The following is a 17,782-nucleotide window of genomic DNA, read 5'->3' as shown; positions in this document are numbered from 1 at the left end:
TTGCCCCAACTGTCAAGTTGTTCCCATTCATAGACCCATTCAGGCTCACCTTTCACCGATGCCTATTTTTGATGTCTTTTTCGAGAGAGTTGGGTTAGACATTGTTAGTTCACTTCCCAAGAGTAAGAATGGTTATCAGTATATACTCGTGCTGGTTGATTATGTAATGAAATATCCTGAGGTGGCAGTGTTGCCCTTTCTCCTATTTGCTGTTTGAGAATCGGGCATCTTCTGGCTTAAGTCCATTTGACCTTTTATTTGGCAGGTGGTCCTGAGGAGTGTTGAACCTTTTTCAGGGTGAAATTTGTTGATTAGGTTGCTTCACTCCAACAACATGTTTCTTGATTGTCATCCATTGCCGTGGAGCATCAGCAATGTGAATAGGAGACCCAGAAACTAAATCATGACAGAAAAAGCAAAGTTTGTGAATTCAAAAAAGGTCACACCCACATAAGTTTCTGTGGAAATGGCTGGGTCCTGCGGTAGTGGAGGAACACATGAGACCTGTGAACTGTAAAGTTAGGATTCCTATCAGACACAAGCCCATGCAAATCCTTTTGAATGAGTGACACGATCCTAATAAGGTGTTGGTCACTGCTGCTGCAGTATCTCAGAACACTCAGAAGGTTGAGTTACTGTCTCTGTCTTCGGAAGGAACTCTGATGTCTTTTCATTCTCTCCTGGCTGGACTGAAATTGCTTAACACAAGGTTGTAACTGAACTGCGTGTTAAGGTACAGTTTCGCCTGTAATGTATTCCGAAAGCAGCAAGGAAATGAAGCAAATATAAATTTGGGTGTGATTTGCAAGAGTAAAATTAACTGGCACAGTCCAGTTGTTCTGGTTTTGTATAGATTTGATGTGTACCTGATGCCGTATTGATAACTTACTGGAGAGGCTCAGGAAACCCTTGTTTATTTTGATCCTATATCTCACAAAGGGGTATTGGTAGGTGCTGCTGGAGGATTCCAGCTGTGAGAAGACCGCAATTGCTACCCCAGATGGTTTGTTCGAATTCACCATTTGGTCTTCATGATGCACCAATGAATTTTCAGTACATGATGAATCAGATTCTGCAAACCCATTCCGCGTATGATGGAACATATCTTAATGACGTAGTCAGTTTTAGTAATGATTGGCATTTGTATTTTGACTACAGATTTTATTTTTTCTCCAGCCGTCTGGAGTTTTTTTGTTTTTTCTGTCCCCCCTGGCCATTGAACCTTACTCTTATTCATTGTTAATGTTGATTTATTTTGTTTTATAATTATGTCTTTCATTTTTCTATTCTTTAATATGTAAAGCACTTTGAGCTACTGTTTGTATGAAAATGTGCTATATAAATAAATGTTGTTGTTGTTGTTGACTGCCTACAGGCAGTGCTTGACAGTTTGAGGCTGGCTGGATTGACAGCTAACGTTGAGAATTGTAAACTGGGGATGTCGGAAAACACATTATTTGGGGTACTCTATGGTGAACGGTTTGATTAAACCTCAGTTGCACATGGCGGTTGAGGTGGTTTGCGTATCCTCGTCTGGAAACGCAGAAAGAGGTTCATTCTTTCCTCGGACTCACTGGCTACTACGAGAGGTTCATTCCTAATTTTGTCCCTCTCAGTGACCTAACAAAGGGCAGAAAGAACCCCAGCATTGTCTGGACTGATGATTTTGAAAGGTCCTTCTCTGAATTAAAGTATGCTTTGTTTTCATTCATAGTTCTGGTCTTTTCTAAGGAGTTAATTCTACAGACTGATACAAGAGCTTTTGGTTTAGGGGCTGCACTTTCTCAGTGTTTCATTGGGGAGGGATATCCCATCATGTTTCTGAGCAGGAAGTTGTTTCCCAGGGAGCAGAATTACTTGACCATCGAGAAGTAATATTTGGCTATTAAGTGAGCGGTGGAGGTGCTCCTCTATTACTTGTGGGATAGGTGGTTTACCCTAATGACTGATCATACCCCTCTGCAGTGGCTGTACTGGCAGAAGGATACAAATTCCCAGCTCACTAGGTGGTTTATTAGCTTTCAGCCATTTGATATTGATGTTTGCCATCGTCCTGGTTCAGCGCAAGTCAACACTGATGTCCTCTTGTGTCTGGCTTAGACTGTTGCTTCGTTCAAACCAGTATGAACAAAGCTGAGGGTGGGGAATGTGAGATTTTTGAGACCATGACAATTCTGCCAACTGCAATGTGCACTGACTCTCGGTTAATTCAGACAGGTTGTCTGCACGTGTGCAGGCCTCCTAGCATAACTTGTCTGTTGTCTGCTGGTTACTGCAGGGAACCATTAAAACCTGGCCGCATGCTCACTTTCTGTCTTCTCTCCAAAGAAGACTATCTGTTCTATTAATCAGAAGAAGGAAGCTTGTGCAGGGTGACATCGATGACACTGTGTGCATGTTGTGTTTGTGAGTACTGAAGTGACAGCTACCATTTGGATGAATGATTTGATCATATTCCTGTCTTGACAACAATAAAACTGCTTTTTTTTGGAAACCTGGACTCGTCTTCTCTTTTTTTGTGCAAGTCTGTGACCCACTTGTCACGTGATAGTATATTAAAGTCTGTTTGGCAGCAGAATATTCCAATTTCATACCAAATAATGTGATCTTTTTTTTGTATTTATAAAACAATAATGGCTGAAAAAACCTCTCCGTGTTATAGCCAAAAGCACACAAATGCAAGGAAGTGAAAGGAGAGTTGGAAAGTAGTTATGGGCAGACTATGGTCAAATAACCAGAGGGAACAAATTTAGATCATCAAAAGTCAAAAGCATTAGTTAAAAAGCTAGGTCTGAACAAATGAGCTAGAGGTTCATAAACAAAAAGGAACTGGCACACACATAATTTATTTTTAATTAAATCAAAAATTTTGAGCATCATGATATACGCACTACAACCTTTTATAGAGGCGATGGTGGTAAAATCACAGGTCACATGGCATGTGATTAGCAATGTTCAGGATTGTTTTAATAGACAATATTGTGGCACCCAAGTAGACAATCATATCATTTTAGTACATCTAGAGTTCTCCTGTCCCTCATCAAGTTATATTCCCTCTACTTAAACACTTCTCACTCGGGGGGAAAAAAGCGAAAATGTCTATAAATTCTACATACATACACGTTGACCCTCTGGCAGTTTATCTCAAACGTGGGGGGAAAAAAAGGAATCCAAAGTATATGAAAAGGGTAATCAAATATATTTTGTTCTGTAAATATTATTTTTGTATAACATTATTATTACTATTTTATTAAATACTGTTAGCAAACGGGCTGTGTTATTGCTTTTTCAAGCTAATTTACTTACAAAGAAAACACATTTTCTGGGAGATCAAAGTTTTGAAGGGATGGATCAGCTGCAGGTCAGCACCTGTCTCATATCTCACGGTAAGAGGAACCTCCCTGGCATGCTTTTCTATTTTGCAGACAGTGTGTGACACTGCTGGTCCTGCCTCTGTATAACTCAATAGCGCCCAGGAAGACACTTTTGAGTTCTTTTAATTCTGAGAAGCCCTTGACTAGATAAGAAAGGCTCCAATATTATTTCTACAATTTCAAGAATAAAGTGTGTTTAAAAGCAGTTTTCTGACTGTGGTTGTGCTACTCCTGACCTCAAACAATATAAAATATTTTGAACGTGACATCATTTTTTTTTTCACCTTTATGGTCATGGCCATTTTGTTGACAGTGACTAGGTTGGTTGCTAGCACCTGACTTAACATCCTCACTGTCACAGCCAACATAACTGTGTTGTTTGTTTCCTGGCTTACATTTATTTATCTTTCTTTTTTTACCTTCTTTGTTCATTTTAGAGTATCATATTTCATGTGCCTTTTGTAATCATGTAGGTTTTGCTAATATTGTTTGTTTATAATTTAGCATCTTTGTATTGCGCTTCTTTGTTGTCTTATGTTCCTTGTGCTTTGTGGGTTGCACCCCAAGAGATTATACCAACCTGATGTCACTTCTGAAGGACTGACAATGTTTTGAAGCTGGGAGCAGATACTTCAGTGATTCATTGCAAGTTCTGTTCTCTTGTAAGTATTGTTTTTTTTAATTCTAGATTTTTACTTCTGGTTTGTAGTTTCAGCTAAGATTTTGTGTTCAAACTTCTTTATTTTGAGTTGCCTTTTTTGGCAAGTCCTTTCACCTTATTCTGCGATTTTTGTAATGTTCTGTTCTTCTTTTGTTTATATAAATAAATTATTCTTATATGCATATTCTGTAACAATAGCCTTATAAGGGGTGTGATTGCTACACTTCAGCACCTGAGAGGGAAGTGGACGATGTTCGAAAGATATACCAGTATTAAAAACATTCAGTCCTCTTCTCCTCTTCCCCCCTTCTCCGCGCTCACCAATATTTGAAAGAAACCCAGATGGTAGGTAAACTGATTAAATATAAAAGTGTATTACAATCCAGAATTCAGTGTTTATACAGTGCATCTACATAAAAATGTGACTGAGTGCTCGTTTTGTGATTCCCTTTTTCCCTGGACACCCTCCCCCCCAAAAATACTTAATCTCCAGTCCGATATACACACAAAAAAGAAAAGATAATCAGAAAGAGAATGATTAAGCACAGTCAGAGTACAACAATTAAGAATCCTGTCTTACAGTTCTCGCTGTATTGTGTGGAAAAAATGGACAGTAGGTGGATATGGCTGCTTTCTTGCTATCCTGAGGAATTTAAGAACGAGTTTGACTCACTAACGGGAGCATCCAGAGAACCACTGGGCCAGATAATGAAGCAACTTGCCTTTTCTCAGGGATTGACCTCTCTGCTTGCTTTTTTCTGGGTGGCCACCCCATAAATAGCAGATGTCCCTGGGTGAAGTTGGACCATGCTGTCTTCCTAGGCTTAGATAGCCAAGCTCCTTGCTTTGCTGCTTCCTCCTCCCCCCTTCGTCTGCCTGTACTCCTTGAAAAAAAAGCGTTTCCCACCTATATGTCTCATTTCGTGCTTCATTATAGCAACATGATGCCTCCCCTAGGCAGCTGGAATTCCTACCCGAAAGGGTCCTCTCAGACTTAGCTGTTGACTATAATGCCTGAAGGGTTGTTCCTTTATCATTGTCCAGTCCCTGTATTGTAGTGACAGCAGTAGAGAAAGCAAACCTGATGTTAACGCTATATAGGCTTGCTACATAGTTCCCTACCCCCAGGTTTCCCCAAGTTTCCCCAAGTGGGGACCGAAATATGGTTTAATGCTAGTTACATTAACCATATCTGTTTTGGACTCTGGGTTTGTCGCCTTCTATACTCAGTAGGTATTTGGTCCAAGCTGCTTTAAAATAATTGCTGGCCCTAATAATTTAGGAGTAAGCTTTGATATAAATTTATGAGCTGCATCAGATAGGTGATGAGTTCTAACCCAAACCAAGTCACCCGCTATGTAGTGCGCCTTCTGATGACGGGCATTATAATTCCAGGCTTGTCTTAAGGTTGAACTCACCAGCCTAACCTGTACTTTCTTCAGTAATTGCTCTAAGGTTACAAGTGTATGATATTGGGATGTATCTGGCAATGGAGCGGATTCTACAATTGATCAAGTGGGTCCCTAATCTGACATCCTAGGGCAACCAGAGTAGGGGTTTCACCCAAAGCCTCATGTACTACTGTGTTGATGGCAAACCGTAGCTCTGGAGTCCATTTGTCCCAGTCTTTATGGTGATCACCAACGTATCATGCCACCACTGTTTTTTGGGTCTGATTCACCTTCTCTGTTAAATTGCTTTGGGGATGGTATGCTGTTATCAATTCTTGTTTCAGCCCCCATTAACCTGCTGGTGAACTGAAGACCCCGTCTGACACAATGAACTTGAGTACCCCCCCACCGCCCCAATAAGTGAAAATCTAATTTTTTTAAATGGTGCAGATCTTTTGAGTCTGCATTGACAAAAGCAAAAAGTCCTACCCATATAGAAGAGTAATTAACCACAACCATAGAGATTGCAGTGCCACCTTTAGTTGTCCACTGTATCCTGGCACTCTGTGGTCCAGTTCCAGGAAATGTCTTTTTTCTTCAATTGGTTGAGTGGGGCAGCAATGCCAGCCATCCGTGGGATAAACTTATGATACCAGCCCATAAGCCCAAGAAACCTTTGTAAATTTTTAAGGTCTGAGGGCGGGGGGTAGTTTTGAACTGCTGAGGTTTTCTCGGGGTCAACTTCAACTCCCTTGGCCAATACCACATGCCCTAAAAAATGAATCTGTGGTTGAGCGAATTGACACTTCTTCACATTCAATGTCAGATGAGCCTGCTCCAGTCATTGAAAGAGGAGGTCCAAATCCCAGAGGTGTTGGTAAATGGCAGGAGAGAAGACAATATCATAAAAATAGATCAAACATATCTTTCCGATCAATCCTTGCAAGATCTGCCCCATCAAATGTTGGAAACATGCCCCCACATTCTTTAGGGCCAAACAGCATGACCCGGAACTGGAACAAACCTTCAGGAGTGGAGACTGCGGTCATATTTATGATGCCTTCTCACATTCGCACCTGCCAATACCCACTGCGCAGGTCCAACATACTAAAGATGGCCGCCCCGTGCAGCGATTCCAAAATCTCCTGTACCTGAGACATTGGATACACATTTAGGTGGGTCTTGGCATTTAGTCCCCTGTTGTCGACTATAATGCCTGAAGGGATATTCCTTTATCATAATCCAGTCCCTGTGTTGCAGTGACAGCAGTAGAGGAAACAAACCCGATGTTAATGCTATGTATGCTTGCTACAGTTCTTTGTGCACTTCTTTCTAAAGCATTGACAAGCATTTAGCAGACAGATGCCTGGCACATGCAGAGACATGACAGTGACTCATTCATTCATTGTTTATAATTTATAATTTTAATTTAAGCTTAGATAACCTAAACAGTGTGCAGTTTGCTTGTAAGAAGATGTCAGGTAGGGACTTGGGACTCTGTAAGTTAACATGTTTTAAAAAGTTAAAATGTTTTAAAAGGCAACCAGATCTTGGGAACTTATAAACTATTAGCTACCTTTGAAAGGGCTGCACAAATAATCTAACAGATACCAGGGGCTAGCTGGTTGCAAAGAACCACATCCATGAATCCTGTCAGTAGTGCAGCTCTCGAAATAGCACTTGACCTTTGCTAAGGTATTCTGATATGCAGCCCTTTCAGGGGAAAGTGGCTCAGGATCAGCTATAGGCCCTTGGTCTCTGCTGAGGTATTCTTGCTGTGTACTTGATCCATAACCCATCAAGGACAGTGACAGGACCTTGGCTACTGTTGTGTTTTAAACATGTTTGATGAGTAAAGGTTAAAAGGGATAAGCATTGTGGGGTGCACACATGAAGCAAAGCTAATTAATTAGACATATTCAACATTTTCACTAATATAAAAACAACCTTAGAGACAAAACACTCAAGAAGTAGGCTTTTAGGTCTGCACAGGCCAAAATGAAGCCAGGGCTAAAAAGGGAGGGGAACTTGTGAAACCTCATTAAAAGTTTAATAAAAATTTTAAATATTTGTTAAGAGATATTCTAAAACAAGAAAAAAAAATGAAAGCAAAAAGTATCCAGTAGGATATGCCTAAAAAGCAAACCTCAAAGAAAGCAAAACCAGTCTGTGATCTAGAAATTTAAAAACACAGCCAAAGCCCATACAGCCAAGAGAAAAATGCTTAAAAAGCTGAATTTGGAAAACAAAATCTAAAAAAACAGAAAGACAGCAGAGTATAAACAAAAACACTCCCCAATGCCTTAGCAGAGGTCTACCAGTTATGATATCAGAGGCTACACACCCTTAGGATAAACATAAAAAGAGCGAAATACATAAAATAAAGAACTGATAAAGCCTAATTGGCATAATACAGTAAAAATAAACAAAGCAGTACTCATATACAAATACAATATGAACAGAAACAAACACAAAATAATATTAAAAAGACAATAAAATTAATACATAAAAAGAAAAAGACACTTGAGCCAGAGATGAAACCCTGGCTATAGCCTAACAGTTTCCCCCTGGGCATATCCATCATTTTCCCAGTAAGTGATAAATTCCATCAAGACTACCAACAGCACATGGTGATTTTTTGGGGGGCATGACTATTTTAAACTATTTTATTTAAGGGAAGAGTTTGACTCACATGTATCAGGTTACTATACTGCGATATTTTTAAAGGAAAAAAACACTTGACTTCATGGGAGGAAAGGTTATGGATTTTATTAGAAGATTTTTCTCTCTGGAAACCATATTACTAAAAGTGAGAAATGTGCTTTATATTTTTTGCCATTTTAATGCAAATATAGTAAGACCACTGCTTGCTGGGATAGGCTATATCTTCTCTGTGTCCCTACTCTGGATAAGCAGGTTTAAAAAATGGATGGATGGATGGGTGACATATTGATATTACTCTCACTTTATTTCTATTGTGAGTAATCCAGACGTAATCATATGTATTATTTGGAAGTCTAGTGTGGATAGTAGGGGATGCTCCAGGTACCCAAAACCAACACAGACAGACACAGGGCACAAGTTAAAAGTGAGAAACTCTTCTTATAATACCACTGCCACACGTACCACAATAAACACAAGTGCAATTCTTTCTTTTCTTCTCTGAAGCAGGTGGGACGGGCGGCTGGGGGCTGTGCCCAGCCTGGACGCCGAGAAGGACCAGGAGAGGGTCTATGCCTCCCCCGGAACATGAGAAGGCAGCCACCCTGGTATGTGTGGGGGCCACGGGAATTGAGCATGGAAGCTCAACCCTACAGGGCCTGTGGCCACCGCCAGGGCCTGCCCAGAAGACTGTGAAGCCCTGGACATCAGCACTTCTGCCACACCCGGAGGTGTGTACCAGAGACACACCAAGAAGTGCCACAGGAAGCTCGTCAGAGGGCACCTGGAGCACGTCCGGGTTGACATAAAAGGGGCTGCCTCAATCCAGTCGTCAGCTGGAGTCGGGTGGAAGAGGACGAAGCTCGGAGGAGAGGAGAGGAGAGGAGTGGAGGCAGTGAAGGAGGACAGGACTTTTCAGAGGCCTGGACTGAGGGTGATTGGTGAAAGGACACTGGGTTGTAATTGTAAATAAATGTGTGTGGTGTTTGAACATTGGTGTCTGCCTGTCTGTGCCAGGGCTGATCTTTCCACACAGGGCTGAGTCAAAGAACTTCAAGTGTGAATCCAGGGCACTGCTGCAACCCAGGGGAACTACCATCTAGAATTCTAGGGAAGGTAGTTCTCTAAATAAGCTGCCTTCCCCCATCCTTCCATCTCCTTGGCATCCTGGCCGTATGAGAACACCACTCGTATGTCACACTAGTGATTTCAATGTCAAAGCATGTGCATTGATAGTTATGACTGGCGGGCTCAATAACCTTATATTAGTAACCTGAAAGAATATCTTGAATAATGATTATGTTTTTTATTGTCTGTTATTGTACCCGTGAATTTGTCAGTATCCATTCTGGGAACCTCATCCACATTCTGTAGCATGACAGCTTTCCTAGAAAGTCAACAAAGATGATTTAATTTATTTATGATAAATTAAAAATACATTTAAAGTACTGTATATGGCTTACATTGGTAGAATGCATGAATATGTCATTGGCAGCATTTTGCCTTATGGATCCAGGGTCCTGTGGTGAAACCGTGTTCACCGTCACTGTCTGTGTGTATATTACTTTGCACATTCTCCCTATGCATACACATGGGTTTCTTTGGGTACTCAAATTTTTGTCCCACATAATATGTGTTAGGTAAATTGATACTTCTAAACTGTCCCCAAGTGAGTCTGCTGTAATGGCCTCTGGCTGATGATTTGGATTAAGTAGGTTTGAGAGTGTTACATTACAAATATATCATAAAAAATAACAAATATTCCATACAATTCACTTTAATTCCCTCCTTCCCTACATAACTCAGGCAAAATGGAGTTATGAATACAGTGCTGTACAATTATGAAAGGAAGAAAGTTTAACAACCCCAATTTATAAAGCTGACAGGTTTGTTTAATGAGGTTACCAGACTAATTGCAAAGGTTTATTTGTCAAAAAAGTAAACAAATATTTTCTGTATAAATTAATTTAACTTTTCATTTGTTGTTGTGTTCTGGTTCATTGAAGGTGTATACATTATTTTATAGGGTGATTATTTTGCACTACAAGTAACGTATATTGTTTGGAGATATGAATGCCCTAGCACAGAATGCTATTATGGACTGTTCTTTTCAAGATGGATGACAGCAGCTTTAATTCAGCCTGACTTGAGTAGGTCAAGTCAAGGCTATAGTCAGCAATAAAGCCTAATTAAAAGCAACAAACCTGGTGAGACGAGACCTATATCAACTAATGGGGTTTGACATTCTCTACCATAGCAGATTTGTTATGAAGTAGGGTGGTTTCAGTGATTAAAACAGCCATCCAAAGTGCCAAATTGTGTGTCACTAGTCAAGTTAAAATTCACTTGAGGATACTCTTTAGCTAAAAAGAAAAAGGCAGTATCATAATTTCATTTGCATTTGTGCACAAATAAGTCACTTGATAAAACATTAACACAAAGTAGGTTAAAACTAATTAAGCAAAATATAAATGAAAGAATTTTTATTTACAGACCTTCCATGGCCCTAATATCTGAAGAAAAAATTAAACCAGATTTTAAATATCTTAGAACTCCCAGTGAAGTAGATCAAAGTAGAGAAAATATATTTGTGAAAAGAATAGTTTTATTGAACATTTCACCTTAATCACCCTAACATGCACCTGATAATCAAAAAATCTTTAAATAATGGTGTTTTGCTGTTGTCAGGGTAAGTAAAAATAAATGTGAAGTAAACGTCCTGAGAAGCATTTTTGCTACATTTTTATTAATTTATGATGTATTGTTTTCTGAGTTTAAATGCTGTAAATGTGCAGATAATGTTAGTCTTCAGTAAGCCCACCATTTTGAATGTGAAATACTTTTTATTTACAAAGATGCACAAAATGCGAACTGAAAGAGAACTGCAATACAAACATTAAAAATTTACATTAGTGCATTCCCACAAGGAAAATACATTGTCTTAAATGGAACAACAGCAATAATTTAGTCTTTGTATGCTTACCATAATAATAACCTTAACAGATAATACCAAAGAAATCTGCCCAATATTGGTGCTAAATAAGTTCTCCTTTTTCCTTTCTCTTTCTATTCATCTACATTAACTGCAATCAGAAATGTTCAGTTTTGTTTTCCATGCTTACTATTAAATATGTACCATTTCTAATTTAATAAAATTGTTTTTGAGGTGCTATACTTAAAAAGAAAACCACATGGCATTATTTTAACCAATCACCTACTGTGCATGAGAACCACCCACTGAGGTCTTAGGAAGGTGACAGAGAATGGGGCACACAGGAAGAAGAGTACTGGAGTGGCAATATGTCTTACATATGTTCTTTGGACCTTGGAAGGGCTAAAAGCAGTGGCAGCAAGATAAAGGTGACATAATAGAAGCATGATAGAATTTCACTTTATGGACAAAAGTATTGGGACACACCTCTTAATTATTAAATTCAGGTGTTTCATTAAGACCCATTGCCACAGTTGTATAAAATCAAGTACCTAGCCATGCAGTCTCCATTTACAAACATTTGTGAAACAAAATGTGTTGTTCTGAAGAGCTCGTCACTTTAAGCTTTGTACTGTGATAGGATTCCATCTTTGCAATTAGACGGTTCATGAAATTTCACCCCTACTGGATATTCCACAGTCAACTATAAGTAGTATTATTAGGTAGTTGAAATGTTTAGGAACAACAGCGACTCAGCTATGAAGTGGAAGACCACGTAAAGTCACAGAGCATGGTCAACGACTGCTAAGGTGCATGGTGCATAAAAGTCGCCAACGCTCTGCTGATTCCATAGCTGAAGAGTGCCAGACTTCCACCGGCATTAAAAGTTTCCGTGGCTGATCAACTGCATGCAAGCCTCACATCACCAAGTCCAATGCCAAGTGTTGGATGGTGTGGTGGAAACGTGTTCTATCGAGTGATAAATCATGTTTCTCTGTTTGGCAGTCAGATGGGTGAGTCTGGGTTTGACAGATGCCGGGTAAACGTTACCTGACTGACTGCATTGTAGCAACTGTGAAGTCTGGTGGAGGAGGGATAATGGGATGGGGCTGTTTTTTCAGGGTTTGGGACAGGGCCCTTACTTCCAGTGATGGGCAATTTGGACAATGCTATGCTTTCAACTTTGTGGAAACCGTCTCTTTGTGGAAGGCCATTTTCTGTTCCAGCATGACTGTTCCCAGTGCACAAAGCAGAGTCCATAAAAACAAGGTTAGATGAGTTGGATGTGGAAGAACATGACTGGCCCTCACAGGGCCCTGACCTCAACCTCATCAAACACCATTGGGATGAACCAGCATCAGTGCCTGACCTCATAAATGCTCTACAAAATGAATGGGCATAAATTCCCACACTCTGAAATCTTGTGGAAATCCTTCCAAGAAGAGTGGAAGCTGTTATAGTTGCAAAGGGGGGGCCAACTCCTTATTAAAGTCTAGGTATTTGAATGCAATGTTATTAAAGTCCCAATTGGTGTAATGGTCAGGCGTCCAAATACTTTTGTCCATACAGTGTATGTTATACTCCTACAGAAAATGGAAGCAGGCAACTCCGTATTCAGCAGTGGTGCCTGATCTCTTCTTAGAGAAGAGTGTTAAGCCAGGGAAGAAGATACAACATGTTTGATCCAACAGGGCAGTGGAGTGACTGTGCTGTCCTTCTGACAGAGAAGACAGCAAGTGAGCTGCTGAATAATACAGACCTGGCTCTTTAAGTGACACAAAGGTAATTTAGAGGTAACACTGTGGTGTTTCTTTAGCAAATATAGAATTGTCTGTGACTCCGAAAGCTAATACAGAAGTGATCAGAGGATTAGGTCTAAATATTCATCAAGGACATAATCTTCTTGAGTATGGAATAGAAGGTTATTTTGTGATAAATGCTTGACTAGCAGGAAAAAGATAGTGTGGAATTTTGAGACAGAGAAAGAGAATGTGAAAGACGGGAATTACAGTAGGTGCTTTACCGTGGGATGGTGTTGGGCAAAATGACAAGTCACCTCAAACTACAGTCAGAATCTCTTCACATGGCTAAGGCAAGAAGCAGCTGCATATGTTATTGTTTTCTGTTTTCTTTTGTAGTTTGATTTTTCACTGTTCCTCTCTCTCTCGTATACTGTATGTAACATTGCTTAATAAAATATATTTTTTAAATATATCCTTTCTTGGCATAATTCTGGATTCAAGGGTTCTATAAGTACCAAATTAACATATCGGAATGTGCTGCTTCAACGCCTGATACACTTCAGGAGGAAAAATAAAATGATTCCCACAGATTATTTCACAGATAGGGAATGAATCTTTTATACAAGTATTTTTTTTTTTAATTTTCCATTTGTGATTGGCTATTTCTTACAATTTGAGTGTGCATTTCCATTTGCTGTGTCACATTTATTTTAGTTAGTTAGTAGATGAAGGATTCTTTTAAACTGCTATCTTTGGATTTGATCACAATACTATCATACTATTTAACTTCCTTGATTTGTTGCTTGGGTTGTTAGAAACAACAAACATTTATTGATACACTTTTTTTGACTTACAACTTATGTAGAATAAAAATGAATCTGTTTTTGTGTCTTAGTCAAAATCATTTTTGATCATTCCAGAGAAATGTCGAATTTGTTTAACATTTCAGAAAATTATTTTCAAGTTCTGAGTACCAGTTACTGGTATATACAAACACAGGTCATTGTTATTTAGGCCTTTGCCTGTTATGGTACTACATATGTTGTATACTGAATGGCCATATTATTAATTAGCCCTGTGGACGTACCCCCTATGGACCATTGTAACCTGTAGGAGGCACCAGCAAGCCCCAAACCCCAGATAATAATAATAAAACCCACAGGTTCAAATAAAGGATTTTTCAATTCAATAAGCACCAAGCACAATGAAACACTGCCAAAAACTGATATAAAAAATAAAACTTCCCCTCTCCTTCAACCTCCAGTTGAGTGTTGCCCGCTGCCTCCTGACTCTGACTTCCTGATGTATGGCAGCGGGCTTCTTTTATACTGGACCCGGAATAGTTCCTGGTCATCAGCATGACTTGTGGGGAGTATTTCTGTGTTGTTAGAGAACTAGGGTAGTCCTCCCCCAACAGCACCCCGGAACCCTGATGCGGCTGCACTTGCAGACTCCAGTTTCCATGAACCTCTTTTCGTGTCCAAGCTTGGATGCCTCCAGTGGGCCACTGCCATTTAATGTATGGGGGATGGAATTCCTCATGGCCTCCAGCTTCTGCTTGTCCATCCCATAGCTCCTTCCATTTTATCCCAAAATCATGTTGTCGTCCAGCCAGAATGGTTGTATTTCCTCCATGGCACTCACACCAGGTGGCTTGAGCAAAATATTTCTTCATTTCTCTTACATTATTCTCTGTGTTACATATAATTATCTAAAGCAATGTAATACATTTTAACAATGCAAATTAGATTTAAAAATGTATTTATTAAACTGCAATGTTTATTTAAGCTACTCAAGCACATACAATTTATTAATTTATTAATTCATTCATGAAGCCGAACAGACATGCTGCATGTTGCTAATGACTAGAAGTTAAAACAAAATTGCATGGCAGCTTGACTGTCTTATCTTTTTTAAATAGTGCATTTCATACAGCTATACCGCATTATTACATAAACATCCATCCATCCATCCATTATCCAACCCGCTACATCCTAACTAAAGGGTTCCCGGTGGGTCTGCTGGAGTCAATCCCAGTCAACACAGGGCGCATGGCAGGAAAGAAACCCCAGGCGGGGCGCCAGCCCACTGCAGCATTACATAAACATTCAAAGTTGATTTCTAATTGTTACAAATGACAACTCTGTATTGTCATCAGAGTCTAAAAGCTTAATATCAACTTAATAATTTTCTGGACATCTAAAAATGACTACCAGCCAGAAATGCTGTTTCATTTTTATTAACAAAAAACATTTTCCATCTATCTATTCACTCTTGATTGAATCAGGCATCAGGGAACCCAATTCAAGCACAAAAAAGTTAGTTTAGGGGAAAAAGAAAAATGATATAATAAAATGAAAAAAAGTAAACCAAAAAAAAGCGAAAAATCTAACTCTGCACCAGCAATCAAAAGCATTTGGTCCCCTTCAAAACATTATCCATAAAGAGCAAAGATAAAAATATGTTTAAGTGTAGAAGTCAGCTAGTATCCTCACTGTTAAAACTGGCAGGCATCTGCTTTTTAAAACTGAGATCTCTGACCTACTGCTGGCTTATGCCAGAACTGTTAAGCATCCATCACAGCAAGCAATGGCTGGATTTCTTTGTCATGAAAAATAAACGTCATATTCTGATTTCCCTTTTGTTATTTTAGCTGCTTCAACATCTCCAATTTGAAGAGCTTTTTCAGTGCTTTCAATGTTCATTTTTATTACTTTAGACTCCGCTAACATGCTGTTTTACATGTACTATGAACTCTCTCTCTTAGGTGGCTGCTGACTTGACAGACAATGGTTAAAACGACAAGGCACAATAAAAAAAAAAATATTGATATTTCCCATATTACACTTTTTATAAGCTAAGTTGATATTGTTAAGTGCACATGAAGACTTCATTGTGTTAAATTTCAGGGGTACTCATCAAGCTAAGACTCAATGTCACTGACAATGGTGTTAAAAGCGACTTAGCTGATTAACTGTATGATTATTTTTACTTTCCTTGGGTCTCTTTTAGAATGAAAAAAATTAGCATCCAATGTGGGACCCTTCTGGACCAGTAACTTCACCCTTTTGGAAGGTTGGGTCAGTCTCTCAGGCATTCTGTGTTCTACATTACCTCGTACCCAAAATGAACATTCCTTTCATCTTCTCTTGGACCTGAAAAGAAAGTAGAAGAAGTTCCGAAACATCTTGAGTTCTCAGTACCTTTGACAGGGGATCCCCTGGTGTTCTCAGCATGATTTCAAAAAGGTGGCAGAGAAAATGGTAACAAAATTTTGGATGAACCTGTGTAATTCAATTTCGTTGACTTCTTTCAATTATGAACTTCACCCAGTACACCACTTTTTTTAGCAAGGGCGTCTGAAAGATGATTAATTTATTGTTTCTGGTCCCACAGGTTATAAATATCTCTATTTCTAGAGATGCAATCTGAGAACTGCAGTACGACTAAAACCGACATGAACAGCTATTGAGAAACATTGAGATCAAAAAATGTGCCATCGAATTCTCGTTAAAAAAGAAATGATAAAACAAACATGGGATGGTATTTTTGGTTATTTTATACTATTCCAAATTTAAGCATATCAGCTTACCATTAAACAGCCAGTTATTTTAAAAGTCATTCTTTCTGCTCTTTGGTTTGTAATGATTATGAATGTTTATCAGTAATGCTAGTATATTATATGTATGTAGTACAATGCATTGCTTATAATTAAAGGTAAATTCCATTGTTTACCCATCATTCTATAATTGCAAGAGAAAGCTCTTCCAGTGTACTTCATGAATAAAGATAACACTGTGATTTAAATACCATTTTATTTCTAGTAGCATATTCTATGAAATTGCTTTCTATCAGTAACCAAAAGAGTGATCAGAAAGTTTTTGCTAGCAGTCTCTTAGCGTCCTTTAGCATATGAAGTAGGCTCTGATGTCATTTTTGAATACTTCATAGCTATGGGAAACATGTTCGCCTGGGAACACAACCTTATTTAAATTCACTTTCTGACTACCATCATTTCACACTACAGTGAAGTCAGCAGCTAAACCATTTCTGCCTTTGACCTTGGCATGCTTAATATTAATCAGAGTAAATGAAAAACACTGGCTTTTGTCTTTTATTTATTCCTTGAGGATGCAGAGCCATTCCATGATACAACTGTCAAGTGCTTAAGCAGTTTTCAGATTGGGTCTCAAAGGGTAAGAGCTGACTAAATGTGATCATGCCTATTAACAATAATACGATATTTAATAGGTTGAAGTGTTGTCTTGTGCTTCTAATGCGTACATTGACAGTATGTGGCACAAGCAAAAAAACATTTGTCGTTTTTAATTTTGCTCCGACACCAGCTTCTTCACACTGTTGAAACTATTGACAGCTCCACTTGGAAAACAGCACTTTCTGTTAGAAGACAGACAGATAAAAATATGTAAATAAGAAAGCAACTTGGACATTGTGCTTTTCAGGATGTGTTGCTCACAGTAGTTCAGATGTTAGATGGTAATTGTTTTATTCCATTATGAGAACTTTAAAGAGTCACTTTGTTCAAAATTGATTTTTTGATCATGTTGCTAAATAATTGTGTGTGCTAAACATATATTAGCTTTCTGTTTTGCAAAACATATTAGGCAAATCAAATATAAATTTGGTAAAATATACTTTAACAAAATTTACCCTGAAACAACCTGCTGGGATATGAAATTACAGTATAATGCAATTGTTATCACACTTATTATACATAAGATAAACAATTAACAAACTGCATGTTTCTTGTCATAACTTGTTTCATCATTCTCATGAGTCTCATGGCATTTCAGGTTCAATGTCGCCTTTACTCACCATGTACGTTTGCAGCCTCTTCCACAGTACTGTTTAAGATATAAAGGCTGCCAGTATGAGCTGCACGTTACATTTGATCTTTTCTTTTCCGAGTCATCTTTGAAGCATTAACAAATCATACGCTTGACAGGTCCATCACAATTCTTTTCCTTTACTAATAAAATGCATGTTTAAAATAAATTATG

Source organism: Polypterus senegalus, chromosome 2, assembly GCF_016835505.1.
Source record: "Polypterus senegalus isolate Bchr_013 chromosome 2, ASM1683550v1, whole genome shotgun sequence".
In the NCBI taxonomy this organism is placed as follows: domain Eukaryota; kingdom Metazoa; phylum Chordata; class Cladistia; order Polypteriformes; family Polypteridae; genus Polypterus; species Polypterus senegalus.
The sequence above is the reverse complement of the archived record's forward strand: the minus strand, read 5'-3'. Positions refer to the sequence as shown.